This window comes from Furipterus horrens, unplaced genomic scaffold (assembly GCF_987537825.1).
Source record: "Furipterus horrens unplaced genomic scaffold, mFurHor1.1.pri manual_scaffold_12, whole genome shotgun sequence".
NCBI lineage: Eukaryota > Metazoa > Chordata > Mammalia > Chiroptera > Furipteridae > Furipterus > Furipterus horrens.
The window spans coordinates 50,797,344-50,822,724 of NW_028327182.1; the positions used below are offsets into that span (position 1 = coordinate 50,797,344).

Below are 25,381 nucleotides of genomic sequence, written 5' to 3' on the forward strand. Positions count from 1 at the left end.
CTCTCTCAAGCTCTCGTTCGGGCTCTGGCTCTCACTGGCACTCTGGCTCTCGCTCTGGCGCTCTGACTCAGGCTCTCACTCGCGCTCGCGCTCTCGGGCTCTCGCTCTCTCGCTCTCCCGTGTGCTCCCTCCACGTGGCTTGGTGAAGGGGTCTCCGGGCTGCTTTAAGAGGCTCTCGCCATGCGGTTTTGAGGAGGAGAGGAGATCTGCGCGGTTTGCAGGAAGAAGGCAGTTTGCAAGGAGGCTGAGAATCCAGGCGATCCTGCATTGAGAGCTGGAGGGCACCACAGCACAGAAAGGACCTCCCCAATCAGGATTGAATGATTGGCAGCTGCTGGTAAAGCTGAACTGTGCCTAGGAAGTAGGGAAACGGTTTCTCTGACTTCCCTAAAACTAGCCTGGTTTGGAAGGGGGGGAGGCAAGGATATGTGTTTGTGGGTATTTTAAAGAGCATAAGACTTAACAACAGAAATCCGCAAATAACTAAATTTATATAACTGTTAAATAAACAATTCTTTTTCTTTTCACCAAACTCTGGTATTGAGAGTTATAATTTTGGCGGCGGGCAATCGGGCCCCTAACTAAAGAGCCCGTGGGTTTGTTTTCAACTGGAGCAGCCCAGGGGTTCTGTAACAAAATGACTTGTATTCTTCAAAGAAGCCCCATGAGAGGTTATTCACTTACTGAAATGATACTATTATTGTAGGGAATGGATGGCATTGGTTCAGAAAGTTGTGACCTGCCCCCCACCCCGCATAGAATCTCCATGCGGTTTTGAGAAGAGGAGAGGAGATCCACTTGGTTTGCAGGGAGGAGAGGAGATCCATGCAGTTTGAAAAGAGGGCAGAGGAGAACTCCATGTGGCTTTGAAAGGGCAAAGAGAGAACCATGCGTGATCCAGTGCAACATGGCACATGTTTTCCTGGACTGTTATATGGAGGCTGATCACATAGTACCCCAGATCCTGAAGGAGACAGCTGACAGATAAGGGATGGGGAACTTCTGGCATGTTTTTGGCCTCTAGCCTTTTGGGGAGCAAGAGAAGTGCTGAGTCCCGTGAGAGAACAGGGCTCTGAGCTGAAGTGCTCACTGTCCTCCCCAGGTTGGAATATTGTAAATAAAGACCTGTTTTCCTCAACACTAGTTTTACACCAAGGTGCCACGTGAGAGAACCCCCTTTGTAACAGCATTACAGCAGTGGCCCTGTGAACCCCTAAACTTAGTTTGTGATTCTGGATATACAGTATATACTCTTATTCATTTAGATCAGGCCTTCATTAAGGGATCTATTGAGCCTCAGCTTCTTAGTCTTTTTCTTTCCTTACAAGGCTTTTTAGATAAAAGGGAGCATTACTTAATCATCACCCACATATGGCCCTATTCAGGCCTTCCCAGCCCTATGGCCAAGGGCAACAATTGAGCTGACGCCTTAGCACAATAACTACATTTTAATGAGCAGTTGCCTCACATAAATTTTATCATCAGAATACCCATGAGCTCTGCCGTGAATATGGTCTCCCATGCTGTCAAGCAAAACAGATTATCAGAGAATGTGTGGACTGCCAGGCCAACACCCAAGCATTGGCCCCATGCCAGATTTGGCAAACAGATGTTACACATTGTGAAAAATGCTCACAATAAAAACCAGGACACAGGACTTGAGCAGCAAAGCAAGGCGTTTATTCATGAGTCTGCAGAGTCGGGCACACCTTCAGCCAGGAAAATGTGCGCGCAAAGTAGACAAAGAAAACTGGTTTTACAGTAATGCGATTAGCTCCCCCTCCCTAACGCGATTAGCTCCCCCATCCCTCTCCTTCTCCTCCGTTTCTCCATTACTCCGAGTTATAATCTAACGCAATTACCTAAATGGCCCTATTGTCATTTGTAAATATGCTAATGCTGTCAACTTCCTTCTCAGAGATTCTTTAATTACATTTGCCCTTAAAACCCTTTAATTACATTTGCCCTTTGGTACTACTGATTTTCTACTGGTTTGGGAGTCACTATTTCCTTGTTTCCTACAATCCCCCCCGCCCCCCCACCCCCCCATCTCTTTTGGAAAATTGACTGCTCAAACCATTCTATTTATCCCTTCAAATCTAAAGAGAATTTCTCAACTTTCTTCCTCATAGTTAGGATTCCCCTTGGCCTCTAGGAGGAGGAGATTATGAAAAGTTGCTGGCATTTGTTTAGTTAGTACAGTTTCAATTAGTCTCTGAACTAAACCTGATGCATGGAATACAGCAACTAAAGCTGTGAGGACGCCTGCTACCACTACGAGGGATGCGAGAGCTGATGAGATCATTCCTTTCCAGCTGCCAAACCAATTTTCTAACCGTCTGTTATGAGATTGTCAATACCTGAGTTTTCTGCTAGTTCATTTGCTAAGGTAGTTAGTCCCTGCAGAGCCTTAGTGATAGATCCATCAGGGGCTGTATTATTAGGGATATAGGTGCAACACTGTCCCCCGAGCATTACACATACACCTCCCTCTTCTGCCAACATCATATCTCTTAGGTTCAGTAAGAGCCTCAAAAACCCCCAGACAATAAGTTGATTAGCAGGAAGTGAAAACCACAAACAATGGCTATTGAGCAGTCCAGTGAAAAGTTCCTCAAATCTTGCAAAGCACCAGTAGGAGGTAGAAAATTTTTTACCCCCTTATTCTATTCTTCTCCCCAGCAACATGCCCAATAAATCACCAAGTACCTTCTCCTGAACAACATACCCAACAGAACACCAAATGCCTCATTGTTCCCACCATTGCTCATGCCGTTACCCCCAGACTCAACCCATTGTTCCTGCCGTTACCCCCAGGCCAAACCAATCACTAGGTGCCCTGATACCCTGTTCCAGTCATCCTCTATCCCTCCCTTTAAAACCTTGTCAGCCTGTACGCCAGCTGCTGTTCTCTCCTTTGAGACAGCCCGGCAGGTTCCCCTTAATAAATCTTGCATCTCAGCTTCCTTGGTTTCGGTTTTTACTATTTCTAACACAACATTTGTTCCTTCCCTAGAAAGATTGCCATGAACTGCACAACCAACCAAGGTGACAGGCTTTTCCCTCATGGGCTTTCATTAGCCTTGAAAGTCAACTTCCATTCCTCAGGGCTTTCTGGAAACAACCAGAGCCTAGGCATGCCTTCTTCAGGTATGACATCCAGTCAAAGCCTCGGCTGACAAAACCACCATTAGCAACTGGTCTTATTAGTTTTATGCAAAGAAACCTTATGTCACTTCTTACTTCTTTAGGATGCCAAATACTGAGGGTTCCAGTAGGGAGAAAAATATAAAGGCATGAAGGAAAATCCTTGTCCTTCAAAACTGCATTTCCACGCAGTATATCTTCCATTACTAAAACCATACAATTTCTTTTCAAAACCTTTATAAACTTCTAACAAACCTTTTCATTTACATGCCTTACACTTTCCCTGGTTCCCTTTCTTTCATGTGAAGTTTTAAATTTCCCTGGGAAACCTCACTTTTTCCTTTCAGAGCACAAACAGAGCAATAATTCAAAGCACAGATAGCTAGGCCCTCTCTCTCCAGTATGTCCACTGGCCTCCTAGAGAGACATGCCCTTGGCAGAGACATGCTCACTTGCTCAGGCTGGAGCACTCAGCAACCCTGAATGACCCTTTCTGGATCCTGGGTGGCAAAAGGAATTTTTGCCAACTGGTTTAAAGACAACCTTCCTAGGTCTCATTGGTCAAAAACAGATACAGAGAATTCCACAGCAGAACAGATGAAGATACGCTTTTATAAAATCAGAACACAAGCAGCTGAGTTTTCCTTTTCCCAGGTTTAAAACTTCCATAACTTTCCTTTTTATCATCACAACTTTCCTCAGACCTCCTGCAACTTTCACAGACTTTCTAAATACCCTTTACTTCTTTAGATTTAACCATAATATGCTTCCAATTCTTGTTCTTTTCCACACGGTGAAGGACTATACTCAAACTCAGTGTCTGGCAGCTAAAAGTTCCTAGATTTGCAGAGATATCCTGAAGCTTTTTGAAGTTCCTGCTTCTCCTCCTCTCTTCTAATATATACTTTCTGAGCTTTCCTGAGGAGTTTTTCAGTTGTTCTATCTGGCCCATTCATCTACCTTCTGCAATTTCTTACAAACATCTGGCCAGTTTCTGTTACAACCGTGAGTTTTAAGAGTCCCTGTCCTACAGCATTCTCTGGATTTAGGCCAGAATACTTCCTCATCTGGTCCCTGAGCTTCTGTAGGAATGCTGATGGAGCTGTATCTCGAATGCCTTGGAGAAATTCTGTGCTTGGGGAACGGACTCCTTGATTCCCCTGATGATGAGGCTCCTAAGTCTCTCATCTGAGCCCTATCCTCTGGCCTATTATCCCCTTCAGGGTCTATACTGGGAAACTTTTGTTAGGCCAGGACAATTCCCTGACCAGGAGGATATTCCCTTTCCCATATCCTCATAGCAGTCTGTCTGATGATTCCCTTCTCTTCTTGACTGAAGGTGTCTAGTATAGACATTAATTCTGTGCACATGTATATGCTGGGTCCAGGGAACTGATCTAATTGTTCTGCCAATCCAAAGGAATCCTCTACCAAGCGCTTCATATTGCGCTTGAAGTTTCTAACTTCAGCGCTTGTTGAAGGAGCATTTGACATATCCAATATGTCCTGGACCCATGGAGACCTCTTCTAAGGGGAAACATCGGCTGCTCTGAGGGAATGGGGAAGTTCTTTAGGTCTTGCTTACATTGTTCTAATTCCTTTCTTAATTTAGAATAAGTTCCCACCGGCCCCGTAGGTGTCATGGGGGCGGATACTGGTGGGGTATCTGCTAGGTGTTCCTCACCTCTTCCGTCTGTAGTGTCTGTCCTGGTGCCTCCGCCCAGTTGGCTGCTGGCTGGCCAGGGCTATAAGGCACTGGGAGAGAGGACAGAGGGTCCCAGGCTTTATCTTCTTTCTCTTTTACAGGGAAGAGACTTGTGGATCTGCTGTAGGTGGTGATTAGCAGAGCGCATATTCCCTCTCTTCCTTAAAAGCTGATGCCTGGCCCTGGCTGCTGTGGCTCAGTGGATCGAGCACTGGCCTATGAACCAAGCATCGCTGGTTCACTCCCAGCCAGGGCACACCACCAAGCTGCACGCCAGGTCCCCAACTGGGGGCACGAGTGAGAGGCCACCACACAGTGACATTTCTCTCCTTCTCTTTCTCCTTTCCCCTCTCTCCAAAAACAAATAAACAAACAAACAAATAATCCAAAAAAAAAGCTGATGCCTGGTCACTCACATATAAGACCAGAACTTGACAAACCCAACAATTATCAGATCCAAATTGGGGCCAGAAGACAGATTTCCCCTAAATGGGTTCCTTTGGCCAAAGGAGACAACACTATTTACCATTGTCTGTTTTTCCTTACTTTTGGTCCGTGGATCCTCTCCCCAGTGCTCTAACATTCTCCCTAATGGACCGTTGGGTGGAATGTCTGTGGGGCCTTCCTTGGCCCCACCCCTAGGCCTAGAATTTCTATTTCCCATCCTCAGCTGATTCCTGTGGCTGAATCCAGTTGTGTTCTCAACCTCCTTTACCAGAGATTTATTGAACACAGACCCCGAGAGCTCAATCGCCCTATACGGAGAATTTCTACCCACGCCCTGTATACTCAACCCCCTTACTGGAAGTTTCTTGTATACAGTCCTGCATGCTCAACCCTGTTACAGAGACTTTGCACACAGCCCGAGATGCTTCATTCATCTCCAGCCACTTCCCTCATGGGAGAACGGACTCAGCGGATTGGCACTCCACACTTGCTTCATGTCTTGAGACACGTCCCAGCCACACACACCATCAGTTTCCCGAGGATGCCCAACCACCAAGGCAGTACTTAAATCCAATTTTCCTACCTTGGCCCGTGCACGAGGTTGCCTGGTTGCCACGGTGTTTGCTTTTGTTTCCCCCTGTGTCGATTCACTGCCGTCCCAACAAGAAGTCTCGGGTCATTTCTGGACACTGAGGCGGGTGGGCCCTGGGTCAAGCGGGCTACCCAAAGTGGGCAGGATGCGTCTCCCCGCCTTGGCTCAGAGCCCCTTCCCGCACACAGGCGGAGGATCCCGGACGAGCCCCCAAATTGTGAGAAATGCTCACAATAAAAACTGGGACACAGGACTTGAGCAGTAAAGCGAGGCCTTTATTCACGAGTCTGCAGAGTCGGGTGCATCCTCAGCCAGGAGAATGTGTGCACCAAGTAGACAAAAAAAATTGATTTTATAGTAATGTGTTTAACTCCCCCTCCCCTCTCCTCCTCCCCCATTTCTCCATTACTGGTTACTCCAGAGTTACAATCTAACCCGATTACCTAAATGCCCCTATTGTTATTTGTAAATATGCTAATGCTGTCAACTCCCTTCTCAGAGATCCTCTAATTACATTTTCCCTTGGGACCCTCTAATTACATTTGCCCTTAAGACCCTTTAATTACATTTGCCCTTTGTTACTACTGATTTTCTACTGGTTTGGGAGTCACTATTTTCTTGTTTCCTAAACACATTACCCTCCTTTTGGGAGACTGAAATATGTTCACATATCTATGAACACCTATTCTGGGGCTCTCCGCACTTCCATCTTTACGGGAGAGTCAAAAAAGCATATTCAGGCCCACTGGCATGAGGCTTTTAGCTACCTCAGGCATCCTCAGCAAATTAAAACTGACAGTGGATCCGGCTATATTGCCTGCTCCACCCAAGAATTTCTACAAAGATGGGGCATAAAGCATAAAACAGATATCCCTTACAATCCTATGGGCCAGGCCATCGTTGAGCAAGCCAATCATACATTTGAAAATCTCCTTTAAAAACACAAAAGGGGGAGTATGGGATCCTCCCCTAAAAACCTTACTATGCTGGAAACATATACGTATAATTTTTTAAGCCGTGATGGATCCCTCACCTTGGCCATTGAGTGGCACTTCTGCTGCTATGGACCGGAGGATCGGGAGCCTAACGCACAGGTGCTGCTCTGGGATCCTTTAGGAGAAGAAAATTGGGAGGGACCAGTTAATTTATTAACTTGGGGGAGAGGGTATGCTTGTGTTTCTACCTCTATAGGCCCTCTTTGGCTGCCAGTGAAACAGATGAAACCATATTATGGTGTTACAGAAACAGGGGTGTCCAAAAACAAACCCCAGAGTTTGCAGCTGGGGGATGGGGAAAAGGAAGCAGCTTTTAAGATGCCTTTGCATGCCTGGGGCTAGTTGCTAGTGTCTTTGTTATGTAAAATGTCTTTGACACTTCCAAGGCCCAAGAAGTTGGGAGGAGTCTTGAACTGTGGGATGGTACTGAAGGAGTCTACAGAGCCTGCGTAGGGTTCTGTGAAGTGTCAGAACTGGTTGCAACACCCACTGCATCAGAGGACGCAGTCAGGGATATATAAACAGCTGCGGACATTTTAGCTCTCACTCTCTTGCTCTCGAGCTCTCCCTCCATGTGGTTTGAAGGAGGAGGCTCTCCAGGTTGCTCTCTCTCTCACGCTCCCTCCAGGTGGCTTGAGGAGGGGGCTCTCGCCATGCGGTTTTGAGAAGGAGGGGAGATCCACACCGTTTGCACCATGGCGCAGAAAGTACCTACCCAATCAGATTTGAGTGATTGGCAGCTACTGGTAAAGCTGAACTGTGTCTAGGAAGTAGAGAAATGGTGTTTCTGACTTTCCTAAGGCTGGCCTGGTTTGGTAGGGGGAGGCAGAACTATGTGTTTGTGGGTATTTTAAAGAACGTAAGACTCAACAGCAGAAATCTGTAAGTAATCTAACTCTAACTGTTAAATAAACAGTTCTTTTTCTTTTCACTAAACTCTAGTACTGAGAGTTGTAATTCTGGTGGCAGGCAATCAGGCCCCTAACTAAATGGCCTGTGGGTTCTGTTTCAATCGGAGCAGCCCAGAGGTTCTGTTACAGTGGCAGAGCAAACACCTTCATTCCAATGGGAACCCCTTGCCAGACCAACATCCCAAGAGATAGAGAAATGAGCAGATGGATGAGGTGGCTGGAGGTGACAAAGCAACACCAACAGGAGTGCAGCTGGAGGCAGGAGAGGAGCTGTGATCCAGGGAGGATTCCTGCAGTGACCTGGGGCAGCTTAAAGATGCTCAATCAGAAGCCAAGACCATTCTCCAGAATACAGGGATGGAAGATAGTCTGGAGAACAGATTTCTAGCCTATCTGGTGGTGGTTTTGCCCAATTCTACCCAGGTATTACTTCTGGTCACAATATTTGCCAGCTTTGGAGGCATGGGGTTAGCTTCTGAGCCCCATCATATATATTGGGGTCATATTCTTGATCCACTAGTGTTCTGATTGCACACTTGGTGGCATTCTGAGCCTCCTCTATCCATTAATGATACCAAGTGGACTGGGGAGTGTGGCCCCCTGCTAACGGGCCTTTAGAGGAGCGCTGTTACTGGCTTGTGGCTCCAGATAATATTACTTTGTTGTCAGAACATCTGCCAGCCTGTTTCACTAAGGGTGCTGGGAATCCTGTGTTTACCTATCAAGCCTCAATGGTATTCCTTTGTAGTGGAAGGGGTCAATTCTAATGCTAATTTATCTCTGGTTGAGGCTGTAGCGCTTAATCTAATTTAGGAGGGAGATAGCAGCAGTGGGGAAAGGTCATACTTGGAGGTTTGCACAAAGGGACCAGGCACAGTGCATTGGTCTCTTTGTCACAGGTCTTACCCAAGGGAACTGCAGTTACCTAGTGTTCCCTTGATCATCCAGAATTGGGGTACTGGCTGGACATTAGGCAGCAATAGCTCTGTCGCCCAGGCTAACCGTACTTATAATAACAGCCTCAGATGGTCAGGAGATGGGCTTGGAGCCCCTCTTATTAGAATTTTGTCCTCTAATCATACAAGTCCTTGGCATAGTAATGCATACCACTTAGGCCTTCCCTTTATAGACTGATTGCATGGATCTGCTCATTACAGTAAAACAGGACATCAGACCTGGCTGCTGTGGCTCAGTGGATTGAGCGTCGGCCTGCAAACCAAGTGTCGTGGGGTCGATTCCCAGTCAGGGCACATGACTATGTTGCACGCCAGGTCCCCAGTTGGGACCATGTGAGAGGCAACCGCACATTGATGTTTCTCTCCCTCTCTTTCTCCTTTCCCCTCTCTAAAAACAGATAAATAAAAATATAAAATAAATAAAATAACCTTAAAAAAAAACAATCAGGGTGTCAGTACTATATCAACTTTACTATCCACAATATTACTTGGGTTAGTTGGAACCTCCTGTCAGAGTATCCTTGCTCTGAGAAATCACCTGGAGACCACTGGGATTAGGCAATGGGTTTATTGAGGGAAAAAGGGGGAAGGAGGGCGGGGAGAGGCACCTCCTGGACCAACTTAAGGGCCTGTAGGAGCAAGGGGAACAGGGAACAGGGAATGGGGACTGGGGACTCCCGGTCCTCTTCGTGGGCCCATAGGAGTCCCACCTGCACTTCTGCAGTCACCTTTTTTATACTTGTCAACTACATATTTTGGTGAGGGTGAGTTTGCTTATCAACATATTCAGTAAATCATTTACATCTCATTGCTCTCCCCCCCCCAACACATACACACCAGGTTAGTTAACATGTCGGGCTAAGTCCATTACCATTTCCCCTGGGAATGGTTTCAGTCCATCAACATATCTTTTGGGAACGGCTAAGTCCGTCCGCATATCCTTTGGGAATGGCTCTGTCCATGGCCAGGTTGATTAGCATATACCAAAAGTCCAGGTGTGCATTCTAGCTGCCTCCATATTCTGACATTTCCAGTCTTTTGTTTGTAATAAAAAGTGATGCTGAGGTCCACGGTCACAGATGTAGGGTTTAGGGGGAAAGGGCATCACAGTCATTCTGACTTTCGTGCTGACATATGGGTGTAGAGTGTATATTACCCTCCGTGTCTATATTTCTTGTGTGTTCTTGTGCTGGCAGGGGTTGGAACCAAGGAGCAGACAGGAGCATGATGGTGTGAGCTGTTTGTACTGTAGCTGTAGCTGACAAGGAATTGCATGAGGCAGGGTCCTAGAATGAGAGCTAAAGTAGTGTTAGCAAAGGTGTAAGAAGGGGTTGTGGGGCTTTTCCTCCCATTCAAGTGGTGTATGTCTCAGCCTGGTGTGTGGGCTGGTAGCAGTAATCTCTCAGCATTGTGGTTGAGTTGCCTGTGCAGTAGCTGCATTGACCACCCTATGGATAAAATAGTATAATTAATAATGATGCTCTGTGGTGGATTCAGTATTTCATTCCCATCAGCTTCAGGAAGAATGCATTATCCACAGAATATCATAGGGACCAGTCTGTTGTTTGGCCAGCTGCTGGTCAGGGCCTTGAGTCTTCCAGGCCTTTAGTAAGACTCAGTCCCCTGGCTGAAATGGGTCAGGTAGATAGACAAACCTGCAATAAGCAAAGTTGTGCAAAAATGTTAATTTATACCAAAAGACATTCAGTTGCAAAGCCTTCTTTTTGGAATGACATTTAACAGCTGTAATTTGAAAGATTTTTTTTTTTTTTGCCTGTATATTGAGCATCTCTGATGTCAAAAACCCAGTTTCAACTTCCAAATGAAAATAAATTTTGAAGACAGTTACCTGCACTAGTCTATAGTTTACCAGTGAGCACTGTTATTTTCCTTAAATAACAATTTTTCTCCTTAAGATCACCCTTATTGTCATTAAAGAAACTGTATTAAGTCCAGTTTTAGCTTAGCCTGTTCATTTGCATGAACACAACAAGAGTAGCTATTGATCACATATGATCTTTAAGTCCACTTTGCTGGAACTTACACAAGGGACCTTCAGATTGACCATTTAGTCCACCCTTCAAGGCACAGAAGCTGAGCCACACACCAGCCACCTGGCCTCATCTGTAAACACCTGCTTTTTTCAAGTCCTTGATGTTTTCCATTGTGCCTTAAGGTTCTTTTTAGCCATCTTTCAGGAAAGCAACCTTCATTCCTTCCCATGAAAGATTGCCATGAATTGCACAACCCACCAAGATACCAGGCTTTTTTCTCATGGGCTTTCATTAGTTTTGAAAGTCAATCCCAGTTCCTTGTGGCTTTCTGATAACCAGAGCCCAGGCACGCCTCCTTCAGGCATGACATTCCAGTCAAAGTCTCCATTGACAAAAACCCCTATTAACAACCAGTCTTATTAGTTTCATGCAAAGAAACATGGAGTCATCACTCCCTCCCTCAGAAAGCCAAATTCTGGAGAGATCAGGTAGGGAGAAAAATGTAAATGAGGAAGGAAAATTCTTGTCCTTCTAATACTCACTAAAATTGCATCTCTGTGCCCTATACTTTCCATTACTCAAACCATCTAGCAAAACTTCTATATACCTTTCACAAACCTTCCTCATTTCCATGCCTTACACTCTCCCTTGTACAACTTTTCTGTCAAGGCTTGAATTAGGCAGGCAATGAATAGTGTCACCTCCTGCTAGGTGATTAGGTGGCTGCTTGGTTGGAAAACAAACAGCAACTACTTTGTAAAGCAGATAGAAATGGGGGTGGTCAGGGGAGATTTTCAACACAGACTCAGAGGAAATGTAGGCAGAGGTCAGTTGAAGGAGAATAAGTTGGAGAGGGGAGCAGGAGGAGCAAAGGGACGGTCTGCTGTGAAGAATTTTAAGAAAGCCTCTGCGTATGGAACTTCAGGCCATTTGCCATTAAGCCTGAGATAATTGTCGAGATCAGTAAGAATTTGAATGTCAGGTAACAGTGGAGAGAGAATTTAGCTTTTTTAGTAGGGACTGACATGCTTCACTGAGAGTAACAACCCAGAAGGTGAGCCTGAGACTAAATGAATCAGGAGAGTTAAAGGGTATCCCCACTTAAGCTGCTGATTCTATGAGACACAAAGGCCCCGAGTGAACTGTCCAGGGGGAGGGCGTCCCCAGCCACCTCTGGAAGTCCCAGCTGAGCACAAAGGCTCTGAGGTGCAAAGGCCCCAAACGAACTTGCCAACGGGGTGGGCATCCCCAGTCACCGGTGGAAGTCCAACGAGGTGCAAGGCCGCAAGGAGGACTGACCTAGGCCTAGGATTTTCGAGCAGAGCCACAGTAGGCTCAGAAATGAGACAGTTAACCTGACGAGAGACTCACCCAATGAGACAGAACTTGACTAGTTGGTGTTTGGTGTGGATGGAGGGAAGGGCACGGCAAAGAGTCTGCAGGTGGAGGTCATCAGGAGGGCAGATCTCTGAGCAAGGTGCAGGAAGAGGGGACAAGAGGGTTCCAACAGGCGGGTCAGGGGATAAGCCTGGAACAACGTGTTGCCGCAGCCCACTGCTCCCCTGTCTGCAAGCTGCTGTTGACTGCTCTTAGAACCCATCCCAGGTTTCAGCACCAAAATGTCAGAGCAGCCTTGCTCTGAGAAATCACCTGGAGACCAGTGTGGGATTAGGCAATGGGTTTATTGAGGGAATAGGGGGGAAGCGGGGAGGGGAGGGGCACCTCCTGGACCAACTCAAGGGCCCGTAGGAGTAAGGGGAATGGGGAAAGGGGAATGGGGAATGGGGACTGGGGCCTGGGGACTCCCAGTTTTCCTCGTGGGCCTGTAGGACTCCCACCTGCACTTCTGCAGTCACCTTTTTTATACTTGTCAACTACACATTTTGGTGAGGGTGAGTTTGATTATCAACATATTCAGGAGATCATTTACATCTCATTGCTCCCGCTCCCCACATACACACACCAGGTTAGTTAACATATCGGACTAAGTCCATTACCATTTCTCCTGGGAATGGTTTAAGTTCATCAACTTATCTTTTAGAAACAGCTAAGTCCATCAGTATATCCTTTGGGAATGACTATGTCCAGGGCCAGGTTGATTAGCATACACCAAAAGTCCAGGTGTGCATTCTAGGTGTCTCCATGTTCTGACACCTCCTATCCTGATCTTCTAGCCACACCTGGAGTTCCCCAACTAAGATATCAGAATAACTCTTGGTTATATAACCTCACTCTTTCCCCAGGATCCATTTATGCCAGCTGCCTCACCAGGCAAAATGTCACCCAAATAAATCTGGCCACTGTTTACGTAGTCCAGAGGCAGGCTGAACCAGTTAAGGTAACATGGGAATGGGAAGATCCCAGAGGACTTGCTGCCATTAATCACGCTTATCCCAAGTAAGAGTGAGGTGCTTTTTAGGAACTCTTGTAGTTTGCATCATATCCGCCATTATCATAGCAGCGACGGCCACCATGGAGACCACAGCACTCTCAGAATCGGTGCAAATGGCACAGACAGTAGAAACTTTGTGCTCTAACTCTACCCAGGAAATGCTTCAACAGATGAAGACTGACCAAGAGATCTTAGTTTGGCTTTTAGCTGTTGAGTTGCCATTATGTGGCCAGGAGAATGGCAAAATGCCCTAGTCACTACAGTAGCTAACCTGAGATCCTGGTTTCTCCAGACTATGTGTCATCCCCCTCAAATGGAATCCAAGCCAGCATTCCTGGGAAGAAGTCCAGTGCAATCTACAAGGGGCCTTTTCCTCAAACCTTGAAGGGCAAGTGGACCAGCTACAGTTTTGGCTCCAGCAGCAGCTCCAGAACATTGAACGGCTAACCAGGTAGAAAGTTTTTCAAACCCTGCAGTAGAACCTGCAGTGGCTTAATCCTCAAACATGGTTTAAAGGACTAAATTTACAAACTTGGATAATGGGGGTGGTTGGATGCATTTTAATAATTGCTGTTCTGTGTTGCGATGCCTGTGCAAATTATTTCAGTGTGACCACATTAGGGAAAGACAGGTGGCGGGTTTCATTGGCCTTACTACATGGTACACTCAAGAAATTAAAAAGGGGGAGTTGTGGGGGACAAATGGCATTGGTTCAGAAAGTTGTGGCGCCTCGCACAATGCCCTGAAAACAGAGGCAATGAAAACAGGCTGAAAGCAGTCTCGGGGAAGTCACACCATTCTGATAAGATAACAGGGAAGCAATAAAAATATAACAACTGTCTGTTGCCAGGCTGACTTTCGCAGGGAGTATTCAAAACTTTGTAAATGATTTACTCTCATCCTGTTAGACTTGGCAGAAATATCATGCTTGTCAAGATTTCTGCATGTATGCAACTAAATAAAACTGGACTCTAGGGAAGGATTGGGAGCATTTTTCCTCTATGAGATTGCTCACGCTTAGCTCCCCAGAAAAGGCAGACAGTTTCAACCATGCTTCGATTCCTGCTGGTCTCAAGGAACCCCTCATATTACTGATTTATCTTCTAACAATTTACTAATAAAAGTGGCTTATTAGTGTACTTCAGGACCTCTTCCTTTGGCCCAATTCTTTTACTTCTGCTTTTATATCTCACTTTCATTCCCATACCTAATTATTCAACCAACCTATGGACATGGCACTAGTTGTGGGAAATGCAGTCCTAGTACTTTAGACACTCTTAATTTAGAAGAGGCTGTATCAGTACTACCTATGAACCAAGAGATGAGGAAGGTGGGGGTTTTGTGTGATTAGACTGAATTTTGAAGTTAGGAGGAATTTTATCAAGCTGTCACTAGTTTATATGGATACTTCAGTAAGGCGGAGGTGCCTCACACACCCTAGGCTCGGTTGGAAGCTGCTCTGTCCAGCAGAGTCTTCGTGATCATGGTGGAACAAACTCTTACCTAGGACACTTTATTATGTCCGATGAAATAACTTTTACCCAGGACATTTCTTTATGTCTGGGGGAAGGAAGGTGACTGCCTCTCTAGTGGAGAACAGCAGTTAGACCTTCGTCCCTCATGCTTTTTATTGAGAAGGATACCATGGGAAATACAAGATCAACATTCATAAATCATCAATAGCCTTCAGGTACCTAGGTTACAATTAACAATAACTGAATACAAATTCCAGTACAGTGGGTACAATGAATAGTCTGTGCCAGGGTCTATTAAACATCTTGACCCCACATTGGCACTAGGTAGAAGGTTTCAAATACTCCCTGTTAGAGATTGTTTATACTTAATTATAAGATAAAGGAAAGCAGAGCAAGTTCTAAAGCATATTAATATTCTTTGAATTCAATCTCCACGGAAACTCTCTGAATGGTTTTTGGGTATGTCTCCCACACAGTCATTGTTGAGACTTAAAGACTAACATGGCCAGGGTGCTGGCCACAGGTCATGCTTAGGCCGGGGCTACAATTCCCTAAACCACAAGGAGCGGTTCCCCACACTTTAGAACTGAGAAGGAAAGTTGCTACCTATGTTTCTCATCATTATTGTCTCCAATCCAAAGAGATATACATAGCATATCTTTGCAAGTAGGCAAATATGCTAGTAATGCTGGCTCATTCCTGAAAATACTGTACATATTTGGTGGAATGCTTAACGCTAAACTGTTCTGAATTTTCACTGTTTTTTTATTTATATACTTAACAAAGAAGTACTTTTTAAGTATTTATATTCTATGAACTTGAGAACAGCTTCATCTACTGAATATCACATTCATTTAAAACTATGTTCTAGGCATCGTGTTATATTAATAGAATGAACAAAGTCAAGAACTGATTGGTAAACTACACCTCAATAAAGAAGAAAAAAATTATCTCCTAATATCACAATAACAAATCTTCTTAATGACAGTTTTGGTTTATCAGTAAAATTTATTACATATAGTATATTACTACAGAAAAGAAGTAAGAATATAATGTATTTTATAAGGAAAACATAAAACAATCCACAAATATATTCTATTTAACTCTCTGTATTTGAGGAGTTAATCTTTAGCAACATGTAAATTCAGATATTCAGTTTGTTCTGCACAGTAACAGGTCCAGCAGAGGGAGCCACATGCTGTGGATTACTGATAGCTTCAAAGAGGTTGACCATGGCCAGTCATAAGCAGCATCTGACAAATGCCTACACTGGTGTCATCGTAAATCTACCTAATACATAGAAACAAAGAAGCAGCCAAAATGGGAAGACAAAGAAACTGATCACAAATGAAAGAACAAAGAATTCTTCAGAAGAAGAGCTAGACGAAATGGAGGAAAGCAACTTATCAGATGGACAGTTTAGAGTATTGATTATAAGGATACTCAACAGTATGACAAGAGACATAGGAATAATAAAAAAGGACCAGTCAGAAATAAATAATGCAATATCTGAAATAAATAATATACTGAAAGGAATAAACAGTATGTTAGATGAAGCACAGTATCACATCAGTGATTTGGAAGACAAGGCAGGAAGAAACACAAATACAGAGCAGCAAAAAAAGAAAAAAAATGAGGAGCGCTTAGGAAACATTTTGTACAACATGAAGCATAACAACATCTGCATCATGGGAATACCAAAAGGAGAAGAGAGTGAGCATGGGATTGGGAACTTATTTGAAGAAATAATAAGCAAAAACTCCCCTAATTTGGTGAAGGAAACACACACACAAGTTCAGGAAGCTCAGAGTTCCAAACAAGTTGGACCCAAAGAGGCCTACACCAAGACACATAATAATTAAAATGACAAGGATTAAAGACAAGAAAAGAATCCTAAAAGCCACAAGAGAAAAGCAGGTAGTTACCTCAAGGGAGCACCAATTAGGCTGTTATCTGATTTGCCAACAGAAGCATTTCAGGCTAGAAGGGAGTGGTGTGAGATACTGAAGATGAAGAAAAGGAAGGAAGGATGGACAACCACGGCTACTTTACCCAGGAAAGTTATTATTTAAAATCAAAGGAGAAATAAGGAGCTTCTCATACAAGAAAAAACTAAAGGAGTTTAACAATAAATAAGTACTGCAACAAATGTTAAAGGGCTTGTTTTAAGAAGAAGAAAAAAAGAGAAAAAAACAATAGAGGAAAACAGTCTAACATAAATGGCACTAAATACGTATCTACCAATAAATATCATAAATGTAAATGGCTTAAATGCATCAATAAAAAGGCTTAGGGTAGCTGAATAGACAGGAAAACAAGACCCATATATATGCTGCCTCCAAGAGACCCATCTCAGATAAAAAGATATGCACAGATTAAAAGTAAAAAGATGAAAACAGATATTTCATGCAAATGAAAAGGAAAATAAAAGCTGGGATAGCAGTACTTATATCCAACAAAATAGACTTTAAAACCAAGGTTATAGTAAGAGACAGAGAAGGACACTACATAATAATAAATGGAATAATCCAACAAGAGGATATAATCCTTATATATATTTAGACACCCAAAATAGGATCACCTAAATATATGAATCAAATCTTTATGTACATAAAGGAAGAGGTAGACAGAAATATAGTCATAGTCAGGGATTTTAATACCTCATTGACTTCAATGGACAGATCTTCCAAACAGAATATCAACAAGGAGACAGCAGCCTTAAACAACACACTAGAGCAAATAGATGTCATTGGTATAATCAGAACATTTCATCCCAAAGCAGCAGAATAAACATTCTTTTCAAGTGTACATGGAACATTTTCTAGGATAGACCACATGTTAGGACACAAAACAAGTCTTAATAAATTTAAGAATTCTGACATCATATCAAGATCTTCTCTGATCATAATGTGATGAATTTGGAAATAGATAACAAAAATAACACTGAAAAACACACAAAGACATGGAATGTGATTAACATGTTATTAAACAATGAATGGGTCAACAATAGGATCAAGGAAGAAATCAAAAGATACCTTGAAGCAAATGAAAATGAGGACACAACAATTCAATGCCTGCAAAACACTGGAAAAGTAATCCTAAAAGGGAAATTTATGATGTTACAGGCTTATCTCAAAAAACAAAAACAAAAACAAAAAAAAACCAAAAACAAAACAAGAAAAAGATCAAGTAATCAAATTTTACACTTAAAGGAACTTGAAAAACAGCAACAATAAACAAAGCCCAAAGTGAGTAGAAGGAAGAAAATAATAAAGATCAGAGCAGAAATAAATGAAACAGTCTAAAAGAACTACAAAAGATCAATGAATCAAAGAGTTGGTTCTTTGAAAACAAGACTGACAAACCTTTAGCCAGACTCATCAAGAAAAAAAGAGAGGGGACCCAAATAAATAAAATCAGAAATGAAAGAAGAGAAATAACAACCGAAACCAAAGAAATACAAAGGATGTAAGAAAATATTGTGAACTATAGGCCAAAACAAACTGGACAACCGGGACAAAATGTCTAAATTCCTAGAAACATACGATCTTCCAAAACTAAATGAGGAAGAATCAGAGAATCTGAATAGACAGATTATACCTAGTGGAATTGAAGTAGTACAAAAAACACTCCCAACAGACAAAAGCCCTGAACCAGATGGTTTCTAACACCTCTCCTTCTCAAACTATTTCATAAAATTCAAGAGGAGAGAAGGCTCCCAAACTAATTTTACAAGGCCAGCATTATCCTAACTTCAAAACCAGATGAAGACACTACTAAAAAAATAACAATAAAAATAAAAAATAATAATTATAGGCCAATATCCATGATGAACATAGACACTAAAATCCTAAACAAAATAATGGCAAACCAAATATAGCAATGCATCAAAAAGTTAATACACCATGACCAAGTGCGATTTATTATGGAGATGAAAGGTTGGTACACATTGGCAAATCTATAAATGTGATTCACCACATAAACAAAAAAAGATAAAAACCACATGATCATGTCAATAGATGCAGAAAAAATTTTTGATAAAATTCAGCACCCATTTATGATAAAAACTCTAAGCAAAGTGGGATTAAAGGGAACATACCTAAACATAATAAAGGCCATATATGACAAACACATTGCCAGCATCATACTCAACTGGCAAAATCTACAAGTGCTCCTCTTAAGATTGATAGTAAGACAGAGATGTCTGCTTTCACCTCTCTTATTCAACATAGTACTGGAAGCCCTAGCCACAGCAATCAGACAAGAAGAAATAAAAGGCATCCAAACTGGAAAGGCAGAAGTAAAACTGTCATTATTTGCGCATGATATGATACTACATAGAGAACCCCAAAGGTTCCACCAAGAAACTACTAGAACTGATAAATGAATTCAGTAAAACAGCAGGATACAAAATTAATATCCTGATACAGGTACATTTTTATATGTCAACAGCAAACTAACAGAAAAGGAAATTATAATCCTAATGCCTCCAAACTATTGATGATTCATGAATCTTGACCTTGTATCTCTCATGTGTATCCTCCTCGATAAAAGGCATGAGGGAAGAAGGTCTAATGGTTGTTCTCTGCTAGAGAGGCAGCCACCTTCCTTCCCCCAGACATAATGAAATGTCCTGGGTAAAAGTTTGTTCATTGGACATAATAAAGTGTCCTGGGTAAAAGTTTGTTCCGCCATGTTCACAAAGACTCTGCTGGACAGAGCAGCTTCCAATCGAGCCTAGGGTGTGTGAGGCACATCCACCTCAGTAAAAGACCTGTACTTGGAGAATTATAAGACACTGAACAAAGAAATTGAAGAAGATACCACAAAAGGTACCACATAGCAACAGCGATCCTGAGAAAAAAGTTGGAGGAATCATGCTACCTAATATCAAACTATTCTATAAGGCCATAGTAATCAACATAGCATGGTATGGCATAAAAACAGACACATAGATCAATGGAACAGAATAGAGAGCCCAGAAATAAACCCACACCTTTATAGTCAATATTAGACAGAGGAAGCAAGCACATACGATGGGCTAAAGATAGTTTATTCAATAAATGGAGTTGGTAAAATTGGACAGATACATGCAGAAAAGTGAAACTAGTCCACCTTCTTAAACCACACACAAGAATAAATTCAAAATGCATCAATGACATAAATGTCAGACCCAAAACCATAAAAATAATAGAAGAAAATATAGGTAACAATATCTTGGACATTGCTTGTAGCAATTTTTTAATGAATATATCTCCACAGGCAAGGGAAACAAAAGAAAAAAAGAAAGAAAGAGATGGGACTACATCAAACTAAAAAGGTTGTGCACAGCAAAGGGAATCATTAACAAAAGAAAAAGACAACCCACAGAATGGGAGAATATATTTCCTGGTACATCTGATAAGGGGTTAATATCCAAAATTTATAAGAAATTACAAAACTCAACACCAAAAAAACAAACAACCCAATTAAAAAATGGGCAAAGGACCTGAATAGACATGTCTCCAAGGAAGACATACAGATGCCCCCCCCCAAAAAATATGAAAAGATGCTTAACATCACTAATCATCAGAGAAATGCAAAGTAAAACCACAATGAGAAATCATCTCATCTGTCAGAATGGCTATCATCAATAAATCGACAAACAAATAATGCTGAGGATGTGGAGAAAGGGGAACTCTTGCACACTGTTGGTGGGATCATCAATTATTGCAGCACTATGGAAAATAGTATGAAGTTTATTCAAAAACTTTAAAAAAGAACTATAGCATATGACCCAGTAATTCCACTTATGGGTATTTATCCAATGAAATCCAAAACACTAATTTGAAAAGACATATGCAACCCTATGTTTGTGGCAGCATTATTTATATTAGCCAAGATATGGGAGCAGCCTAAATGTCCACCAATAGATGAATGGACAATGAAAAAGTGGTGTATATATATATACAATGGAATATTTATCAGCCACAAGAAAGAATAAAATTTTGCCATTTGGGACAACATGGATGGACCTAGAGGGTATTTGCTAAGTGAAATAAGTCAGACAAAGACAAATACCAAATGATTTTGCCTATATGTGGAATCTAAAAAACAAAATGAGCTAACAAAACAGAAACAAACTTGTAGATATAGAGAACAAACTGATGGTTGCCAGACAGAAAGGGTGTTGGAGGTGATGAATGAAAAAGGGGAAAGTATTAAGATGTACAAAATGCCAGTTATAAAAAGTCATGGGATATAAAGTGCAGCATAGGAAATATATCTAATAATATTGTAGTAATTATCTGTGTTGTCAGATGGGCACTAGATTCATTGAGGGTGATAACTCCATAAGTTATATAAATGTTTAATCATTATGTTGTATACCTAAAATAATATAATATTGTATGTCAACTGTAATTAGAAAATAATTTAAAATTTTTTAAAGATTTAAATGATTTTACAGTTTCAGAAAAAACTTTTTAGTTAACAGTAATAACAAATTAAAGTCACATATTGATAGTCATATATATTAAAACTGAAATGCAGAGATATAATACTCTTACAGATAGTTTACCTCAAAGTCTATCAGCTGTAGGTCAGTTATCACTGTCACCAGCAGCCCACTATTGTACAGTTCTTGTGCTAGCTGAGCCACAGCCTCTGTTGAGGGTTCTTTGTCATTTGCACCATACAGAATTTCTTTCATTACTTGCAGTGATTTTGACACTTCTCTTGAAGCCTATTGACCAAAAAGTATGCTAAGACTTAAATAAATAAAAATTTTCAGGCTATAAACAAATAAACAAAAACCACTTATTTAGACCATTTATTTATGATCAAAGAACACTAGTTATAAACAAAAGTCTTTTAGTAAGTACTGCTTTTTTATTTTAAAAGTTACTAAAATTTATATATATAAGAAAGATCTCTAGTATTTCTATTAGGTCAACATAATTGAAAAAATATTCTTTTAAACTATACTCAGACACAGTCAACTTTTTTAGTAATTAATTCTAAATTTAACTCTTGAAAATTAAAGTTCAAAAACTATCAGTAGCTACCAGTCTTTAAAGCATTTGCTAAGGTTTTTCAGCAAGTCCCTATTTTTCTGATGTTTTAAATTGACTAAGTATAAAATCATAAGCTGTCAAAACCCATAAACTCTCTTTGTCAATTTACTTTCCCCTCAAATATAGTCATCTTTTTTGCTATCTATGAAACTTAAAAATAAATATTCACTACATTTAAAGAATAATAGAAAAATATATCGAGGTAGATTAGTTCATGGTAGGTCCTGGTGAGGGTAGAATGAGAAATGACTGCTGAGGAGTACAGAGTTTCTTTTTGGGGTGTTGAAAATATTGTGGAATTAGATAGTGGTGATGGTTGTACAATCTTAAGAGTACATTAAAATGACCAACTTTTAAATGGTGGATTATATAGTATGCAAATTATATCTCAATAAAAAGTTTTTAAAAATTAATACAGGTGAAGAGAGGAGAACAGGACAATTAGTTAACAATTTGATTTGCTGACCATTAAAAATATATGTACCATAGTTTTAAATATAATTATAATTGAAGAAGAAAAATAAAGAGAATAAGGCAATATAAAAATAATTCATAGTAGTATGGCATTACTTAAAAAAATAATTTCTGAATATATTTTATGACTTAACTGAAGCAATCATTAATTTACTAAATGTTAGAAGTTCCTTAAATGTGATATATATCCATTGAAGAGTACTTTAAACATATATACATAGTTAATAATTGTAAAGCAAACACCTTCATGATCATTGCACAGCTCAAGAAACATTTTAAGTATACTGGAAGTTACCCAAATGGTCCTTTTTCAACCTAGAAGTAAAATTTTTGTTTTTTATGACATTTATTTACTTTTCTTTATAGTTTTCTCACCTATCTTTGTAGCCCCAGACAATATAGTTTAGTTCTGTTGATTTGGAATAGTACCTGTACCCTTGTGAGATTCATCCATGCTGCTGCATGTAAGTAGCAGTTGTTTAATTTTCCTTGTTCTATAGTAGTCCAATGAGGGACCACTTCAATATTATTTCTACTGTTGATGTACATTTGGGTTGTTTTCACTGAGGGGTTATTATGAACAGCACAATACTATGAACATTCTTCTACGTGCATCCTGGGCCCATATTCAAGAATTTATCTAGAATTTATATCTAGTTTGGAACACACATAGCTTCCTAACAGATAATACACTAAACTGGTTTCCTAAAACAAATTTATATTTTTTCAGTCACAGTGCACCAAAGTTCTTATGGCTTTCCATACTTGTCAACATTTATTACCATCAGACAATTTTGCCAAGGTAGAACATATCTATTATGAATATACTGCAGTTAACTGGACTTTTCCTGTTCACTAATGAAGATGAGTATCCTTTTTATGTTTTTAAAATATTTTTTTCTTTTATCATTTAAATTTACTCTTTTATAAAGATCTTTTTTTTTTTTCCTTTGGACCAGTATTTTGCTTGATATTACAAAGTACACTAGGGTTAAAATATATTTCTACATTATTTACAAGAAAACAAGATTGTGTCATACAGTGAGACAGAAATGTACTATGCACTCAAGAGTATTTATATTATAGATATCTTTAATCTTGCCATAAACTGCTCACTTTATAGAGAAATCAAATATATAGGATTCAACATCCCTTTAAGGAAAAATCTAAAACACTGAAAATAGCCTTTCCTACGAAGAAGCTGTGCTTTGTAGGACCTTAAACAATGTTAAAATGAGGTTGCACTACAGTAGAAACTATCAGTAGGTCTTTAAATAAAAACTTTTTACCCTGTAGCCAGTATAACATTATATACCAGTATAACCCTTTAGACTTTTAAGCTGTGTAATCTAGAAGGATTCAAGTTTCATCAGAGGCTCCAGACAATAAATCAAGAGTTTAAGACAACAGATGCAACAATTATCAGGTGTTTAAAACTTGAAATCAGGATAGCAATGGGGGAAAAATTGGGACAACGATAGTAGAAAAATAATAAATTAATTTTTAAAAACTGAAGTCAATTTAAATGTATTTAGAGACCCTATATGTCCCATCACAGACCGTATTTCAGCTACTTCATTAAACTTTTATGTTGGTTTTTGATTTTGGAATACATAAATTTTAATAGTAATGGGTGATTGTTTTAGCTCACACCTTGTCTGTCTTTTTATCTTGCTTTTCCAAAATGGCTAAGTTGTCTCTTAGAATTTTCACAATTTCTGCGGGATTTTTATGCGATTTACTAAACAAAGGCATTTTTTCATCTATAGAAATCACTTCTTCCAATATGGAATGCTAAAAACAAACAAATAAAAAAACCCAAAAATTATAAATTTAACTCAACATAATTAAATTGTTATGCTAAAATGACATAAGTTTTCAATTCAGTAATTTAAAACATTAAATCCCAACTAAAATAAGTTTCATGCTAAATTTAAACACATATAAAATATTTTTGAAACTTTACCTAAAAGATTTTCCTCAAAATTTAAGTTTTCCTAAAATAGAAACACAGGATTATGCAATGGGAAAAAGAGTACCTTTAAAGAATAAGCTTATTCTTAAAACTAGGTATTTTAACTAAAAAATGTAATGATGATAACAATAGTAGATAAAAGAAAATATGTAACACTGAAGTGGGATTAATAGCCACATAGTATGGTGAAGCAATTTAAAAGCATACTAATCCACAGCAATCACAAAATTACCGTGTAAATTTAGCATCTGTTCTTTTCTCTTGAAATATTCAACGATTATATTCATTGATGAAATGAGGACTACCATGGTGGAGGGTAAGAAGAGTAGGGAAAGGAGTATCAATTCTTGTTTTTGAGAGTATCTATTTACATAGAGCAGAGAAAGCCAAATATGATGGTCATTGCCCTATTTATACTAAAAAAGTAGGTATTGAGAAAAAATACTTGAAGGTTCCAGTTAGTTCAGGCATATTCATTTACTTTACATTTATTAGCAAAAACATTTCAAGCATTATAGAAATATGATGTAGTATACATCAAAGGCTGCCACTAACCAATGACCCAGAGATGACAACTATTATCAGTTTGGTACATATTCCTCCTCCTGTATTTTTCATATACATATAAAAATAAATATATCTTAAAATAAAAATAGAATAGTACTACAGATAGTATTTTGCAAATTTCTCCAACTTTTTATATCTTGAATATCATTCTATAAGTGCATGTTTAGATCTATAATATTTTAGAACAATGTAGTATTCCATTATATAGGTACATTATATAATTATTATTTGGCGTGTTTTTATCATTTTACTTTACCAGTACCCTATTGATGAACTTTTGGGTTATTACCATTTCTCCTAATATTTTTCTTATTAACAACGAAGAATATTTTATGTAAATGTGTACACAAACATGTACACCAGTTGATTGCAGCACTCTTCTAACCAGCTATTCCTCTGGTGTAACCTTGGCTATGGTTCTAAACTCCCCATCCCCCTAGATTCTTAATTCCTAATATGGTTCCCTAGTATTTGACAGACCCATGAGTTACCTTATATCCTTCCAATAAATTCCTTTAGTATTATTCGAAATCAAGAATTCCACTGTAATACACATGTGTTATGAAGTAGGAATCGAAACTGTTGGTATAAATTTTGATGTTAAACAGAAGACTTAAAAAAAGCAGTCCAGGGCCCTGGCTGCTGTGGCTCAGTGGATTGAGCATCATTGTGTGAGCCAAGTGTCGCCAGTTTGAT

At 40.3% G+C, this 25,381-nt stretch overlaps 1 long non-coding RNA gene across 1 annotated transcript in view; it reads right to left on the bottom strand.

Moving 5' to 3' along the window:
* Positions 1–25,381, bottom strand: part of LOC149996174 (uncharacterized) — a 134,152-nt gene that overhangs the window by 37,700 nt on the left and 71,071 nt on the right. The window contains exon 3 of the long non-coding RNA XR_016507503.1: positions 21,174–21,338. This is a non-coding gene — a long non-coding RNA (uncharacterized LOC149996174). The remainder of the gene's footprint in view (positions 1–21,173; positions 21,339–25,381) is intronic.